We start from the raw sequence: 6000 nt of genomic DNA, 5'->3' as shown, positions 1-6000 counted from the left end.
CCGCTGGGCCGGCCACGTTGTCCGGATGCCTGACAACCGTCTCCCAAAGCAGTTGCTCTACTCCGAACTTAAGAACGGAAAACGAAACGTTGGTGGACAGGAAAAGAGATTTAAAGATGGGCTCAAAGCCAACCTTAAAAACTCTGGCATAGACACTGAGAACTGGGAAGCCCTGGCCCTTGAGCGCTCCAGCTGGAGGACAGCTGTGACCAGCAGTGCTGCAGAATTTGAGGAGGCATGAGTGGAGGGTGAAAGAGAGAAACGTGCCAGGAGGAAGGCGCGTCAATCCAACCCCGACCGGGACCGCCTTCCACCTGGAAACCAATGCCCTCACTGCGGAAGAAGATGCAGAGCAAGAATGGGGCTCCACAGCCACATACGGACCCACAGGGAAATCCATAATGGAAGACCATCTTACTCGTCCAACGAGGGATCGCCTAAGTAAAGTAAGTAAGTACTTCAAACATTAAATTTGGGGGGGGGGGGGGAGAAGGGCTTACAATACAACACAATGTTATCTTGTAGATTTATGATTCCCATATAAAAGAAAGTTTTGGTGCATGCTTCATAATATCTCTGTGAAGAACCATGTGCTTCTACATGAAGCCACTATGAAGGTCACCTGGAGTTTGGGATTCAGTGTTATGTTTCAGTGATGGTAAGGAAACTGTGGAAGTCCTGAATTGTTGTTCCTTCTTTGGAAGCTTTTAAGCAGAGGCTGGATGGCCATTTGTCAGAGGTGATTTGAATGCAATATTCCTGCTTCTTGGCAGGGGGTTGGACTGGATGGCCCATGAGGTCTCTTCCAACTCTTTGATTCTATGATTCTATGATTCTATAATGCAGTGGCAGTTTGGGTATGATCGCAAAAGTTGAGACAGTTCAGGCAAAATGGAAATTCTGTCATTGAGTGGGAAACTAACCTGGTTTTGGGATTACAGCCTGTTCGGTTAGGGTTCGACGCTCTGCTAAAGATTACGCTCATACCTTGAAGACCCATGGAGGCCATCCCATGACGCTCAGCCATTTTTAGTGTCCGCCTGTGGGAATCCATCTTGTCAGCATGTTACAATGGAGAGAAGAGTCTGCTACCAAACTCCTGATTCCAGAAAGTGAAGTGAAGTGAAGTGAGGGAATCACAAAATCATTGAGACTTTGTGGGCCATCCAGTCCAATCCTCTGCCAAGAAGCAGGAAAATCGTATTCAAAGCACCCCCAAGAGATGGCCATCCAGTCTTTGTTTAAAAGCCTCCAAAGAAAGAGTCTCCACCACACTGAACAGTTCCACTGCTGAATAGCTCTCACAGTCAAGAAGTTCTCCCTAATGTTCAGGTGGAATCTCCTTCCCTGTAGATTGAAGCCATTGTTCTATGTCATCGTCTCCAGGGCAGCAGAAAACAAGCTTGCTCCCTCCCCTCTATGACTTCCCCTTACATATTTATACATGGTCATCATGTCTCCTCTCAACCTTCTCTTCTTCAGGCTAAATATGCCCAGCTCTTTAAGCTGCTCCTCATAGGGTTTGTTCTCCAGACTCTTGATCATTTTAATTACCCTCCTCTGGACACATTCCAGCTTGTCATCTCCCTTCAATTGCAGTGCCCAGAATTGGACACAGTATTCCAGGTGTGGTCTGACCATGGCAAAATAGAGGGGTAACATAACTTCTCTGGATCTAGACACTATTTATAGAGGCTTAAACCCCTTTGGCTTTTTTTTTTTTTTTTGCTGCTGCATGACATTGTTGGTTCATGATTAAGTTGTTGTCCACAAGGACTCCAAGATCTTTTCCACACATACTGCTGTTGAGCTAGGCATCGTCCCCCATTCTGTATCTTTGCATTTCATTTTTTCTGCCTAAGTGGAGTATTTTGCATTTGTCCTTGTTGAACTTCATTTCATTAGTTTTGGCCCATTTCTCTCATCTGTTAAGATCGTCTACTCCTGTCTTCTGGGGTATTGGCTATGCCTCCCAATTTGGTGTCATCTGCAAACTTGATGATCATGCCTTCTAGCCCTTCATCTAAGTCATTAATAAAGATGTTGAACAGAACGAGGCCCAGGATGGAAACCTGTGGCACTCCACTTGTCACTTCTTTCCAGGATAAAGAGGAAACATTAGTGAACACCCTCTGGGTTTGTTCACTTAACCATTTTTTAAAAAAATGTAATTGTATAATATATAGAAATAAACCATCTTTGAAATTAACATTCAAAATACCAGTATTTTCCCCAATCCCACCACCACCACAACCCCCTCCCCTACCCAGGAACAGTTAAGTACTTTTGCTGTGTTTATTACAATTGTTCAATCATTGGAATAGTCTTATTTAATACCATATATTTATCTTTCCCCTTTATTCTGTATATGAGACCCTTCCATTTTGCTTCCCATGTCTTTCTCCTTTGACCCGTCGTATAGTAACTTTTCCTTTCGCTAATATAATCTTGGAGAAGGTAATCGGCTAGATATTTATACCAAGTTTTTATATCCCATTTCTTGTGGTCCTTCCAGCCCAGGGCCACTGAGGCTTTGATTGCCTCTATCGTGTGTTTTATTATTTCCTCACTTTCTTTATATTCCCCTTTACTTTCCAATTTCTGGGTGAAAAATTGAGTTTTGTTCCATTCTATATTTATCCCTAATAGCTCCTCCATTTCCTTCCTGATTATTTCATGGAGCTTTTGGATTTTTTCTTAACTTAACCAATTACAGCTCCACCTAACCGTAGTTTTGCCTAGTCCACATTGGACTAGTTTGTTTCCCATAAGATCATGGGGGACCTTTTCAAAGGCCTTGCTGAAATCCAGATACACTACATTCACAGGATTCCCTGCATCCACCCAGCTTGTAACTCTATCAATTAAGATATCAGATTAGTCTGGCATGACTTGTTTTTGATAAATTCATGTTGACTATTAGACATGATCATATTCATTTCTAAGTGTCTGCAGACCACTTCCTTAATATTCTTTCCCAGAATCTTGTCTGGTATCAATGTGAGGCTGACCGGAGGGTAATTGTTTGGGTTGTCCTTTTTTTCTTTCTTGAAGATTGGGATCACATTGGCCCTCCTCCAATCTGCTGGAACTTCTCCCGTTCTCCAAGAACTCTCAAAGACTATTGCCAGTGGTTCTGAAATAACTTTCACTAGTTCCTTCAATACTCTTGGATGTAATGGATCTGGCCCTGGGGAACTGAATTCATTTAGAGCGGCCAGATATTCCTGGATGACTTTTTCCCCTATTTGGGTTTGGATTTCCCCTAATCCTTCGTCCACTCCATCTTGCTGAGGTTGAGGATCATAGAATCATAGAATCAAAGAGTTGGAAGAGACCTCATGGGCCATCCAGTCCAACCCCCTGCCAAGAAGCAGGAATATTGCATTCAAATCACCCCCCGACAGATGGCCATCTAGCCTCTGTTTAAAAGCTTCCAAAGAAGGAGTCTCCACCACACTCCGGGGCAGAGAGTTCCACTGCTGAACGGCTCTTACAGTCAGGAAGTTCTTCCTCATGTTCAGATGAAATCTCCTTTCTTGTAGTTTGAAGCCATTGTTTCGTGTCCTAGTCTCCAGGGAAGCACACACCAAGCTTGCTCCCTCCTCCCTGTGGCTTCCTCTCACATATTTATACATGGCTATCATATCTCCTCTCAGCCTTCTCTTCTTCAGGCTAAACATGCCCAGCTCCTTAAGCTGCTCCCCATAGGGCTTGTTCTCCAGACCCTTGATCATTTTAGTCGCCCTCCTCTGGACACATTCCAGCTTGTCAATATCTCTCTTGAATTGTGGTGCCCAGAATTGGACACAATATTCCAGGTGTGGTCTAACCAAAGCGGAATAGAGGGATAGCATTACTTCCTTAGATCTAGACACTATGCTCCTATTGATGCAGGCCAAAATCCCATTGGCTTTTTTTGCCGCCACATCACATTGTTGGCTCATGTTTAACTTGTTGTCCACGAGGACTCCAAGATCTTTTTCACACGTACTGCTCTCGAGCCAGGCATTGTCCTCCATTCTGTATCTTTGCATTTCGTTTTTCCTGCCAAAGTGGAGTATCTTGCATTTGTCACTGTTGAACTTCATTTTGTTAGTTTTGGCCCATCTCTCTAATTTGCCAAGATCATTTTGAATTCTGCTCCTGTCCTCTGGACTATTGGCTATCCCTCCCAATTTGGTGTTGGTTTTAAATCGTGAATGGATGGCTTTCTTTTTGTGAGAAGACTGAGGCAAAGAAGACATTAAGTAGGAAGAAGATGGGCAAAAGTCATGGGATGGCTGGCTATCCTCAAAGAAGATCTTTGCCAAGTGAGAATGGGGTAAGATAGTTTCCTCACTCTTCCCAACACTCTCCCCCCCCCCCCACCCTCTTCGCAATGCTTTCCCCCTTCCCTCTTGCCTGTTTAATGAAGTCCTATGATTGTGTCTGCATTTTAGTAACCAGGTAACATTGGTCTTCCTATTGCACTAACTTCAAAGGTAGGCATGTAGCCGGGGGGGGGGGGGCCTTGGGGGGCTTCAGCCCCCCCCCCCCCCTGAAATTCTCATGGTGGTTCGCGAAAAGGCCTTGCTGGTGCATTATTTAAACTGTTCTGTTTATTCATATCATAATCTGATCACCCTACTCAATATATCCCATATGCATAGGGGTATTGGGGTAACGATACAAAAGGTTTGCTAGGGTAGACCCTCTTTCACTCGGACTCAGCCCCCCCCCCGAAACAATCTCAGCCCCCCCCCCAAAAAAAATCGATATCCTGCCTACGGGCCTGTTCAAAGGTGTTGGTTTTAACTCTTGAAAGGCTTGAATAACATAGAGCCAGGAAAGACTGCATCCTTTCATAGGATCTTACCCAAAATTTCAGATTAAAAGCAAAGGCCCTATTGCATGTCTCACAATCCCATGAAGGTAATTTGGTGGGAAAAGGTATCAGAACATTCTCTGTAGTATGATCTCACCTGCGGAACTCCCTCCCAAAAGAAATCATACTGGTTCTTTTTGAGTTTCTGCCAGGAAATTCTGAAGAGTCTTTGATTCTGGAAAGCACTCTGGCTGTCTTAAAGGCCTGATTTTGATTCTTAGTAGTGTTTTAAATTATACACACACACACACACACACATATATTCCCCATTTACATCCAGCCTTTCTCAAACCTGAAGGGGACTCAAGGCGGCTTAAAACCAAACAAACAACTAGTTCGACTTATTTATGGGTCAATATAACAACTGCTAACATAACTCTTATTTCAAAAAAGGAGCTCTAGTGAATTTTATGATCTATGTTGTATTTTTGGTGTGTAGTTCCAGGTTACAATATGGCTGATAGGGAAAAATTGGCTCAAATAGGGTAGCAACAGTGAAGGCAGGATTAATTTGCATATCTGAAGCCGATTGGTCATATGCAGATGAGAGTACACCAGGATTTGAAAAGGCCGCTCAGCCAGAATGGCAGTTACAGAACTGAACATTCTAAAGGGGCGGAGTCAAGTTTGAAAGAAGCAGTTAGAGTTTATCAGTTAAAAAAAAGAGAGAAGTAGGAAGAGTTAGAAACTTCAGTTAGAGAGAAACAGTTGGGCAAATAGAGCTCAAGGTTTAAGGAAAAATAAGAAGGCGCTAGTGAGGCCTATGTCAGAAAATAGTTCAGCCAAGGGTATATGAAGAAAGTAACATATTTGTTGATGTGAGATAGTGAAGGTTTCATAAGAAAAGTTAACTGAGTGAATGATACTGAATGTAAGACTCGAGACTGTAACAAAACACAAATGCAACCATAAAGCATTGGAACTTTGTTACTTGGTTGCTTACCGGAGTGTCTCAAGCATGTGATATAAAGTACAAAGGTTTAACAGCTCACAAGAAAGCCCCAGCCAATATAAAAGGGAAACTGCAGCAGTACAAGGCGGTAAAGGGATTTAGAAAGGAAATTCTTTTCCCCCTCACTGAGTCAAGAAGAAAGGCACTTGTAACAGGTCAGAAACAGAGTATGTCCTAGGTA

This window comes from Anolis sagrei, chromosome 5, assembly GCF_037176765.1.
Source record: "Anolis sagrei isolate rAnoSag1 chromosome 5, rAnoSag1.mat, whole genome shotgun sequence".
Taxonomy (NCBI): Eukaryota; Metazoa; Chordata; class Lepidosauria; order Squamata; family Dactyloidae; genus Anolis; species Anolis sagrei.
This window is presented reverse-complemented; position numbering follows the sequence as displayed.